The sequence below is a fragment of the Sinohyriopsis cumingii genome, chromosome 4 (assembly GCF_028554795.1).
Source record: "Sinohyriopsis cumingii isolate HCF-2022 chromosome 4, ASM2855479v2, whole genome shotgun sequence".
Classification (NCBI taxonomy): Eukaryota; Metazoa; Mollusca; class Bivalvia; order Unionida; family Unionidae; genus Sinohyriopsis; species Sinohyriopsis cumingii.
In genome coordinates, this window is record NC_142964.1 from 145463918 (window position 1) to 145476964 (window position 13047).

General features: G+C 33.4%; 1 long non-coding RNA gene across 3 annotated transcripts; it reads right to left on the minus strand.

Annotated features, from left to right (window-relative positions):
• Nucleotides 1-1905: 1905 nt before the first annotated feature.
• LOC149802276 (uncharacterized) lies at nucleotides 1906-6660 on the minus strand. Of its 3 annotated transcripts, none has more exons than XR_016420516.1 (4): nucleotides 6613-6660; nucleotides 5050-5134; nucleotides 3442-3515; nucleotides 1906-2406 (listed from the first exon to the last, which is right to left on the minus strand). It is a non-coding gene; the product is annotated as an uncharacterized LOC149802276 (long non-coding RNA). The 3 variants fall into 3 exon arrangements; XR_016420518.1 differs by lacking the exon at nucleotides 6613-6660 and adding an exon at nucleotides 6557-6596; XR_016420517.1 differs by lacking the exon at nucleotides 6613-6660 and adding an exon at nucleotides 6241-6396.
• Nucleotides 6661-13047: the final 6387 nt, after the last annotated feature.

The following is a 13047-nucleotide window of genomic DNA, read 5'->3' on the forward strand; positions in this document are numbered from 1 at the left end:
TGAGGATTTCAGGAAGACGATCTGGTTGAAAGGCTTGCAGGTTAAAACATGTTTATTAGCACATTACATGACATCATTAATGAAGCATAAGTAGAAATTCTTTAAAAATGGATCACATGTAGTAGAGTTCTTTCATGAACAGTTTACTCTTTGAAGGTGTCATTGTGTCATGTATAATTCATTTGGACTTAAAAGTTATGCCAGCTGAACAGCTGAACATGTTACATGGAAGTGATTGAATTTATTTTCTCCCCAACTATGCATTTACAATTTTTTTTTATATGGATGTACACATTATACTAGCAATCAAATACAAATAAAAATATTGATCCGATATTTAAAAAAGTATTTCATTGTTAAAATTGTAAATGTTTTAGCTAAAACTATCATTAGTTCAATTATTATTTGCCTACTTATTTTTCTCTCATTTCTTACAAAATAGGCACACAATAACACATACCTGGCATTACTGAAGAACATTTAACCTCATGATTCAAACTATGAAGTGTTTGGGTGAACATGTAAGGCAAGGTCAACTCAGATAGCGCTAAGTTAGCAAAAACAACAAATGTTGTCACAAATGTCAGGCAACAGTCACAGTACAGAGCTACATGGAGGACTTTGGGAATTCAGTACAGCCACATGGACTTGTAGCTTCCAAAGAGTTTCCATTTTCCTTTTCTGGCTGTGTCTTCAGATGGTTTTGTAAATAAAACTCATTGTGTAAGTCATAAGCACATATGTCTGGGGATTAAATTTTGTTCACGGCTCTCAGTGCCATAGAAATACCTGACATTTAAAGAAATTTTAACCTCAAAATTCAATCTAGGAAGTGATTTGTTTATCTATTGAAGGTAAAGTACAGACGTAATCTGATTGACCAGTAGCAGTGGTGGCACCTAGGTAGTGATAACTCACTACTTGCTCCCATGAAACCATCAAGATCTTTTACACATTTATAAGTGGGTCGTTGCACTTAAACCATATTTACAGCATTTGTTGAATGTATAATCTCTGCAGTTTTAAAACAAACCCACAAATTATGTAAATCATCTGGCTAACTTACTTGACCTAGATCTTATTTTAAATGACCCTTCTAAATCAATCTTGAAATTTAATAATCTTTTATGACTTTTGAATGACTACATCTTTACACTTGCTTCTTTCAATCAATGAATCAATCAATATTTATAACTAAAATGTCAATAAAATACCCATGCTGTCATGGTTACCTTCTTAATGTAAGGAAGCAGAGTACTGTTTGATATTCCTATGATCCTAACATGAACCCTAATTAGTGAGGGACACTAAAGACACTAAAATGGTAAGATAACCCTAACAAGAACCCAGACCAGTGAGCGACACTAAAATTTTAGGATAACCCTACCATGAACCATGACTAGTGAGCAACACTAAAATGGTAAGCCAACCCTAACATGAACCTTATGACTGTTACTCTAGTAGTCGGTGACATTTAGGTCACTAAAATTGACTGTTATTACAATAAATGGTTATAATGTTACAAGATACTACCACAAAAAATACATTAATCTAAAACCTCTGAGAAACACTTTGCGGGAATTATGTATTGAATTAAAACTTTATATTGCTGACAAAAATATAATAAAAACCACCATGCCCTTTAATAGCAGACACTAGGAGAGAGGTAAATTCTGTGTATTCTCACAGAAACATTTCGTTCTGAATCAGAGAAGCATACAAGCTGAACTTTAATGAATGTCTGGCTTAAGGTGGAACAGAAAAAATAAAAAATGGTAACAGAAAGCAGGATGTTGTTCCATTACAGAATTTTTTTCTCATCTTTCAGCTAATGCACAATAACAATTAATCATGTTATTTTCGATAGTATGAGCAAGTGAGACAAAAGCACAATAGAGACTTAACTTTCTCAAAATGAAACATTTATTGAAGAATGATAGTCGATGTCTCAAAACATTTAAAATGGTGTACAATCTGCTGTAATCATGTCCAATATTATCTCATTAGAAGCTCATGAGCTTAAGCTTATAAAATCATTAAATACACAATGGGTAGTTATTACTCCAAAGGATCATTTGGCTTCTATCATCAATTATGCTGCAAATAACCAATAGAATAAGCACTGATGCTCCAACGAGAACGTCATGCTGGCAACATTTAAGATGTAACAATGTGATGACACTTTGTTTTGATCTCATTATATATTAATGCCAAAATGAATTAAATTGTAGTATTTTTTACACATGTCAATCAGATTGGAGTGCAAAGCTTCAGGTGAACATCTGTACAAAATCATGTATGATGCTCTTTTCTGTCTAAATTGTTCATAATTATTTCCTTCTTGGAAACTGGTTACTGCAGCACTGTTCACTTGCCAAAGTATCTAGGAACTTCTCAAGAGAGGTTCTGAAAAAGTGAGAAATAATTCATGTGATAATTCTGTAATTTGTTCCATCTCATGTGGATTTTACTACAGAATATAACAGACACACTAACAGGGAAATGTCATCAACCACTATTATAAATGAATGACATCATTCTTACAAGCAAACTTTTATTATGCTGAAATCTATTATGGGAAGTCCCTCAAAGCTAGATATTATGCAAAGATCCCTGCCATTTTAAGTCATTTTAAAGATTATCCCTTTGAGTACTGATGGCCAAATATGATGATTGATCAAATTCATTTGAAAAATTTATAAAGTACTTAATACACTCGTGCTTAATGTGAAATTTCTGTTGCACAGATGTTTGTGAGAGAGTTGCTTACCAATGTCTCTATGTGGAGTAAAAGTCGTGCTATAAGGAGAGTGGATCAGCATAATGCCTTGATACTTTCTGATAAATGTATGAAAATATATTCAGTGATTTTTTAAAAGAAGTTGTTCAAAGTTTGAATTTAAGTATCCATACTTATTGACAGATTTGGTGTTATCCTTAAAAATTTAAAACTCTGCATGGATGCAGTGTGCTAAGTTTTGCTTTCATTTTTCTGGTTGTTTAGCAGATGAATGATGGGCAGGTTTTTCCATTTTTACCAGATAAACATAGAAATACATGAATCCAAACTGTCATAAACACTAAACTGAGCATACTTTTAACAAGTGGAACATTTTAGAGAATTTCGTGAGGGAAGATAAAATGAAAATATTACATGCTAGAAATACACATACATGATATCAATTATTCACTTACTTTTTATTGAAAATTAAGTTGATATTAAAACAACTGAAAAATTGTGACAATTTTACAATATTATGATTTAGCATAGAATTTCACATTAATATCTGGGTATAAAATATGCTGCTAATCATATATGCAAATGTCACTGTGTTTGCAAGCTAAAAGTGGTAATTTCATTCTCTTCTCTTCCATCTTTCTTATGTTTCAAAACTTTATAAAGCACAATCAAATCTGGAGACCCATATGAGAAATACCTACACAATTTGGGTGACTTAAATTCACATGCTTTTACTGGTCAGAGCATAGATCACGAGATCTGCTGGGCAATGGACCTAAAATTGACAAAGGAAACATACTAAATTAGATAGTATACCACTTTAACTGTCAAGCGTCCATCCATTTAATACATACACAAAAATCTGGCAAAGCTTGACCCCCCCCCCCCACACACATGCTTTTTTACATCTCACTCCTGTGTACGTATGCTTGATGCAGACACACCCAGAATTCTAAAGAATGGCCCATATTTAATACTCAGAAATGATCAAGGATTAATAATATTAATGTGTTTAATAACACATATACCACCGATGTAGAATGTCTTGCTGCACCAAGAAATAAGCTGCGTAGCGTTGAAAAGTTGATCTAGAAGAGGTTCTATCCCAGCTTGTATCTCATCTAATAAAATTCAAATGCCGACTGAACCCAGTCAAACAGGTTATGTATTAGACAAATTATTATTGAGGTTTCACCACCACCACCCCCTTTCATACGTGTACATACATCATCAGTAGACACATCTACATCCACCCTCCATGCGCATGTACTAAATGGACGGCCCCCAATGATACATTCTTTACTCACTCAGGCTGCAAAGCTAAAACAAGAAGATTGTTTCTTGCATGCAGTGAAATACAATCAACACATCTGAAGGATAAAATAAGCGTAACAAAATTGGGACAGCATATATTTATTATCTTATAAAGAAGCCTATAAAAGGTAAAAATTGCATATTTGCAATCTACTATTGCATACATTATACGAAAAAATATAATGCAAAAGAAAAGCTTAATTACAAAACTTTTAGGTATATATTTTTTTAAAAAATATTATATTGTTCATATTATAGTCTTAGCTAGACAAAGTTTACATATTTAAATAATCATAAGATGGAATAGAAATAACAAGAACAAAGAGATGTGTTTATAAAACATGATAGCCCCACTGAAAAACAGATACAATGTAATATTTGATGAACATTTTAAACATTTTAAACTGCGATACTGGCAGGACAATCCAAAAATGTCATCTATGTTTGCAAATCCAATTGTTAACCTTATTTTTACCTGTGGGGGTGTGGTGATTGTGCTAACAGGGATTATGTAACAAGCTGAGCATAAAAATTGTATAAAACGTTTATGAAACTGAAAAATTGCTGTAAGGAAGAAAAGTAATAATTTACTTTACAAATTGAAATAGAATTACTTTCATCACTTGCCATGTAAAACTCAGTATATACAGTTTGGTCAAGAATCGCTATATTGTATATCATTTTCATACAGTTTCAATTTCTACCCATGGATTAAGATGAAATGTAGTTGCAGATGAACAGATGGATGGCCAGACAAACTGATCCAGTACTTGATGATTATAATCAGACCAGCTGATTAAAAAGTTAACATAAATACCGAACATTTTGTTAATGTTTACAGCATCTGCCATATTCAAATCATTGTTCCTTGCTGACTGCTCTTTGTATCTTTGAGTAGGTACAGTATATCAACCATATTCTAGTGGCATTTTATTCAGTCTTGCATTTATTATCATGCCTATTTTAGTAACATAATTTGATCTATTTGCATTTACCATAATTGGTTAATTATCTGCATCTCTTTATTGACTTCATCTTTTCATTATCATGGGAAGTTTCCAGTTTATTCAGTACAACAATCTGTAATAAGAAAGACAAAACATGATCTTTTGAAACAAGCTTACAGCTTTTATTAGCCGTGAAACCTATAATAAGATTATAATCGGTAAAATGAAATCAAAGCCAAGATAAAAAATGATTTCATACACTACCTTAAGACTTTTGTCAAGTTTACTTAGAATTAAAATTGGAATAATCAAACTGTTTTGGTATGAAAAACTTCAACAATGTTTATGGATATAAGACACTAGAACATTAAGGCTAATTTAACTGTCATGATTTCACTACTGTAAATAACAATGCAAATAGGAAGCTTTGTTTACAAACTATTCAGTTATATGTAAAACACTGCAAAGACAAATTAATAGGTACTGATGCAAATACATGACATGCCTTGAAACAGCAAGTTAGTTTTCCATAGAGAATGTTAGCAAACTTGTTCCACTACTCAATAATGGAACCCATATCACATGCATGTGAACAACTGTACTTTGTCCAATATGTTTTTGCAGAGTTTTGCATTATAAACACTTTGCATCAACATAGCCAGAAGGGTTGTGTGTGTGTGTGTGTGTGTGTGTGTCTGGCATGCACCCACTCCCGCTTAAAAAGAAACATACACACACAAATGTACAGTCACTTGTCACTTTAAATTTGACCATCGTTTTATTCTTGCACATGTTTATTAGGTAGTATGCACACTTGGAGTGAATAGACACACACAGTTTAGCTTTGGTGCCCTTGCAAAGAAGTCAAGGCCTGAAGGAAATTTTGGAACAACCCCATTCCTCCAACACTGGACCTGATCCAGACTGGCATAATCATATTGTTTACTGCAATGGGAGATATTTTAGACCGACATTGTTCAGATGAATTTCTTAATAATCTGTTTAGCAAACTTATCTCCTATTCATTTTGAGAATTGCATTATTGTACAGGTTTAAAAATCAACAAGCTTGCAATAATGTCATGATGAATGCCATCACTGTAGTATCAGAGGAATCAAAATCATTGTTGTTGCTGTTGTGGGTTTAATGCCATTTTTCAGCACACATTAGGTTATACATAACAACCTGACAAGAATCACCGATCCATGGGAAGCTACTGGCAAGTTTTTTGGTCTTTACCTTTTTGGGGCTTAAAATTAAACAATCCAACTTTTTATAAATGGGAGTTAAAAATATCGGGTATCAAGATTGTCAAACCACTCTATGATAAGATGAATTTAGAGTCAGTGCTGACCAAGTGTCGCATACTGGTTGGGCTTTCGTGGGGGGGGGGGGGGTATTTTATGTATCTCTGGCCCTTATAATTATCAATATATGGGGGACATAGGCTGTTTGAGATGGGAGGGTGTCACAGGCCTCCCTCAAAGTGCAACACTGCTGATAATTGTTTCTAATGTTAAGAACACTGCCCACTTTATTCATTAAAAGTTCATACATTCTACACTAAGTTTGTTTTCCATTTGTTTTTATCAAACTCATACAAGTGCTTACCTTTCACTCTTCAGTACTAATAAATGTTTACAAGACGGTGAGCAGACTGGTCTAAATTTAATTACATGTAACTGTTGTCAGAAGGGTAATAGAATATATTCCATTAACAATCCTTCATATGACTGATTTCAGGTCATTAACATTAATTTTTATATTTGTATCATAACTGGTAGAGCAAAACTTTATTCTAGTCAAATAAAACATTTAGTACTTGCCTCACTGGGTGAATGTTGTATTTCGTTACTAATTGGAGATTTGTCAAACCATGCTTTAAGTTCACCAATAAAATTATAAATTTCAAGCTACTACAAGTTAACAAAACATAATGTGCAGGATATTATTGGCAAACAATAACTCTCCCTAGAATGAAATGAAAATTTATGCATCAATCCGAGAGGGCTTGAAATGATGTCTTTGATTATCCTACATAACAATAAGTGAACCATTTTGTTGTTGTCAAGTTGATGTGATTAATGGGTGAAAATGGCTTTTAAATATTTGAATTTATGCAAGATATGATTGTTTCAAGCCTAGTTTAAGTCACATCGAAGATGAATAAAGGTCAGATTAGTCCAAATATAGTTACATGTTCTGGCATTTTTTTTTTTTTGTTTCTTCAGAAATACAAAGATTCCTCAGTAGCTAGGGAAATAAGTTCAAGTGATTGTAGCAAGTTATCATTTCAATAGGTGGAGACACAGAAATAGCAAGTCCCAATATTTGTTCCTTCTGCAGGTATTATGATTTGCCAGAACAAATATTACATCTTGTATTAGCCCACAGCATGAATGATTCATAACACAAATATCAATGAAAACGAATAATGTCTGATATTAACTTGAGATGAAGCAAAAGATTCATTTTTCAAAACTGCTATTGTAAAGTCTCTGCTGAAAAAACCAACACTAGACCATAACGATTTAAAGAACTACCGCCCAGTTTGTAATCTCAAATTCATATAAACAAATCTTATAAGAGGTTGTTCTATCCCAGCTTGTATCTCATCTGAATTCAAATAGTCTTTTTAGTAATGTATAATCTTCTTATCGCCCTTGCCACAGTACTGACATTACTCTTCTAAAAGTAGTTAATGACATTCTGTCTGCTTGGGTTAGCGGAAAGATTAAAGTCCTCACCATCCTTGATTTGTCTGCAGCAATTGACGCAATAGACCAAGATATATTCACCGTCTCCAGCATGTATTTGGCATTCATAACACAGCCTTACTGTGGCTCAAGTCCTACTTGGTCAACAGGACACATATTGTGTCTACAAATTGAATACATTCCAGCCCAGTTGATCTATATTGTTGTGTTCCACAGGGGTCTGTTCTTGGACCCGTTCTCTTCATTCTCTACACTCAGCCGCTCTCAAGTGTCATAGATCATCATCCAGTGTCTCACCAACTGTATGTTGATGACACCCAAATATACAAATCTAGCCACCCAACTGAAATTTATACTATCATCCAAGGTGTAGAGAGGTGCATTTAAGTTGTGAAATCATGGATGACATGTAACAAGCTGCGGATGAATGATGATAAAACTGAGGCCATTCTAATCACAAAAAAAGACTCATTCACATCCTTTACCTCAAAAAATAAGTATCAGCAACACCAACATTAAAATCACACAATCAGTACGAAACCTAGGTGTTACTCTGGACAGTACTCTCACATTGCACCAACATGTCATGAACATATGCAAGGCTGCATATCTTGAGCTGCGATGCATCAGCTCCATTCTCAAATATCTTTCAGTTGATGCCACTTGTGTGTTCATTAGTACTTTCAAGACTGGGCTATTGTAAATCAATTCTGTCTGGTTCATCTCAATATCTACTCCAGAAACTTCAAAACACAGCTGCTCAGATCATACTTAGAGTATCATGATCAGAGCACACCTCCCCGCTGCTATATACCCTACACTGGCTATCCATTCCATCCAGAATCAAACACAAAATTTGTTCTCTGTGCAACGTTTCACTGTCGGACTATAGTCCAACATACCTATCTGACCTCACTCACATGTGCACACCAGCAATATACTTAACGCTCCTCTTCTGAAAATCATATACTCATTATTGCCACTATGAAAACAAAGTCATATGGCCAACGTTCTTTTGCATACCAGGACCCAGCAACGTGTTATGAATTGCCCACTGAACTTAGACACAAAAACACAGTGATCCCATTCAAGAGTGCTCTAAAATCTCACTTATTTCGACTGCAAGAACAAATTTAAAGACCTAATGTTTCCCACCTTAAATATTCTCAGCGTGTTTGTTATGTTTTCTTATTTCATGGCGTTTGTTTTGTAATCATATCATTATATATGTTTTTTATCTTATAGGTGTTGTCTAATGATGTAAAGCGCTTAGAGCTTCTAAAGATTAGGCGCTATACAAAATCCTCATTATTATTATTATTATTATTATATACTACATGAGACTATAAGGCATTAAAATTTGGTTCTTCTTTTAAGTTAACAAAAACAGTATATCTTAATATACCTTCTGTTCAAACTTTAATTCCAACCTAGTATATGACAAATTTACTGTTATTACCTTCATTTTAATATAGAAACTGTTTATTAAAATAAGGAAGTCCCAGATTCCTCCTTATCCTCTCTTGCAAAATGGTCCATATAATATGGAATGTGTTAAATGGCTGTTAAAACCCAATCATTATACAATTCAGTCAAAGCATACGAGTATGGACTTGAAATCAAAATCATAAACCCATTATGAAGAAAAAGAGTCTTAACAATAAAGATAATAATACTCTGATATTCTTAACCCAAAATTATTTTTAAAATCTCATTAAAGATTATGCCTCCTGTAACAATATAAAATTCCATAGTCAATAAGTAAAAAAACCTCTACGCAATGTTGACAGCTTTGTTTTAATTTAAAGTCACGATGAAAATATTGTTTACTTCATTATAATGTAACTTCTATCTGAACAGGAAGCACAACAAGTTAGTGGGATCTCAAAAAAAAAATTAAAAGTCCTCATATCGAATCTGATAATGCACAAAAAAAAAATAAAATTATATTCTATATTCTCTACAATTAAACTAATCATTCATTATAGTCTTTAGGTAAAAAAATTTTAGAATGCCAGTCTTTATACATAACGTATATTCAAGCAATGATGACATTTGCATTTGAAAATGTAAAAAACAAACCTTCACTATATCAATTGTATCACTGTCTGAAACAAAGTAACTGAAAAATGAAACAAAATAAGCTGTTTAACTGAAAATGACATGCTGCATACAAATTGTGGCATGTTTAAAGACTAAGTTACTCAACATAGTAAATATCTAATTATTCACAACAAATCTTTTAATGGTACATTGATTATATAATTTTAGGGAAATTCATCTGTTAAAATTATAAATATTTAAAGGAACAAAGATAATTTTTCAAAATAACACATATTCCATTTTTTATGTAGCTCTCAGAATATGTTATTTTCCATTTTTGACAATGATTATGCTTAATATTTAATTACCAATTGATTAACTCCTTAATTTGGCCAGATAACTTGTGTTTTGAAACTCCTCTCTGAGAACCTTCCTTTCATAGTATGATGTCTAAAGAAGCATACAGATAGCCAATGGTTCTTTATGGTAGTTAAGTACAATTTTCTAGTGCTCAAAGGTATTATCTTTTATTTTTTAGATACTTCTGCTCCAAAACTGAATTTTTAACAAACTTAAGCTGTGCCAAAGTTTCACTTTCTCAAATTAGTACTTTACTGAATACTATGATTAGACTGCTCTGGTTGGCCTAAGTGGTTATAGCATCACAATGGATGTGGGAGGTCGCAGGTTAGAACTTCGGCTGAGTCATACCAAATTCTTGCAAAGATGGTACTAACAGCTGCCTCACTTGGCGCTCAACATTAAGATGTTATTTTTAGGACTGGCTGGCCTGGTGTCAGGTTAATGTGACTGGCTAGGACATTATGTTACATGTCTGCAGCATGATGCCCAATTGCTAGCCATCACTATAAACAGCCACACTGCAGGCATCATAGCAATATGACTAAAAATATGTTAAAGCTACATTAAAAATCCAAATCACGCACACACTACTGACAGAATTCTTATCTGTTCTTTAATACTGTATTAGGGTTTTAGGTCCATAAATGCTATAGCTTGCTTGCTCCGACAGAGGTGTTTTGACCAAATAAATAACTGTACTTCTTATTATCATTTTTTTAGTCTTATTTATTCAACAGATCTTAACCCTTAAATTCTGTATAGTTTTGAAGCACATGATCCAGCAGGGCTAAATTGTTTGAGAAAAGAAATGAAAAGTGCAATCTAATTTTAAATTGTATGTAATTTAATTAGGTTTCGTATCATGTCTGCTTTACATTAAATTTTGATTTACAGTTCGAGGGAGGGGGACTGGAAAAACTATTTTGTCCATTCAGAGTGTACATCGGACTCGTATTTAACACCATTTTGGTGTCAGTCACTGGTATCTCCATTAAAACGTTCCCAGCTCCAATAATCAGATGTATTTCATAACAGAAATCATTGTCTTCATCAGTGTCAGCGGCCAGTATTTGCGGGACAAAAGAAGATGAATCAAGCAGGGAATTGGCCATTTTGGTTTTTCTAGGTAGGCTGTATTTTTAACATGCACTTGTAAAACTTCCTTTCTACGTGACTTGAACTATGACAATACTTGCTACAGGGCACAATGTGCCAATATAATCTCGTTTAAGAACCATTGATGTCAAGTCGAAGAATCCAGATGTAAACAGTTGCCTACCTGAAAAAAGACTTATGTCGCAAAAAACCTGATGATACCTCTACTGGTGTGACTAACCCGAAGCACTTTAAATAAAAATTGTTTACAGTGCTGAGTACATTTTCGTATGAGTGACTTTAAATTGTGGGAGTTCCTGTGTTTCAATATTTGGGAAATTAATACAAATTTTGCATGACTGATGCCCTGGAAGCATCTCTGCATCTGCTTTGTAATGAATCTAAAGATAAAAACCAGCTACTGGATAATAAATTGTTTCCAAACTTAACAATTATCAATGGATGGGTAATGTGGGCTTTAAAAGATCTTAAAGTAACTTGTATGTTCTCAGAAATTTTCAAACATATTTTCAAATAATGAAAACAAAACATTTGTGGCTAAGCTAACAAAACCCTCAATCACAAAATCTTTATCATCACATCGGTTAAAAGTAGCATTGTGAATAATTGTAACCAAAATTGATAGGTTGGAAATAACTGGGTGTTCAGTTTTCTACTAGGTCAATGATTATGCAACCAATTTTTACCCATGGTAGCAACTAACTGATACATGTAAAATAAAATTCTAATGCGTCATTATGCATACAACAAAAAGAGTGGTCACGCTATACCTCCTACTATGGTTTGTGGTCACTGTGGTTTCAGCTCTGTATTCCTGTCTGGGTGTGGTATTTACCTATCTGCTGTGACACCAGGTGGTTTCTCTGACAGGTCGTCTCAAGCAAAATAGAGGTATACAGTGCTGAAAATACAAAATTAATTTAATTTTGCCACCAGAACAACTTCATACAAATTTGAGTCATACACTCTACTCTTACAGCATGGCTGGTTAATCTACAGAGTACAGCTTGTATCAATTTATTCCACGCTATTGCAGATTTATAGATAAGCAGTGTATTTTTATATTTTACACAATCAAACTGACTAATGTCTTGGAGACAAATTGTTCAATACGTTGAGAACACAGTATTTAGGCATATACTACTCTTGCTGTACGTGAAGTATGTACTTCATTTTGGGAATGCTGAAATCAGATAAAGTTGAAGTATACTTAGCTAATGAAATGAATATAAATATATTAATACTTAAGAAAGTGCTTAGATAGCTTCATTTCATTCAAGATACTTCTCATCATTTAAACCAGTTTTGGCATTTCTGACTTCCACTGCATTACTGCCAACTGAAATGTAGGCCAACGAACTTGAAAACCTGTCTTGTGTGAGAATTTGAATTAATTAAAAAAAAGACATCAGAGTAAGTAAAGTCTGATAAAACTTTATTACTTTTATTTGTAGAAAAATGTTTAGATGGGCTTCCAAGAGTGAGATATTCCTGAAAATTTGACTTCTTGTTCTGATGTTAGTCAACACTGGAACTCACTACACATACCGTTATTTAGTCAGTAAAACCTAAATCCCCAAAACATAAATATCAGGGTTGATGTCTTACACGTTATGAGTAGCTTAAGGCCATTTTTCATGCTACACAACAGTAAATATATCTGGTGGAGGAAGAACCTAGAAAACCACTGGGAAAAACCACGGACCGATGGGAAGCTAGTGGCATGCTCTCTCAAAACGGAGCAGAGCCTGAGACTAAATTTTCCTGCAAATATTATAAGTACTATATAATAATAAATAAATAATTT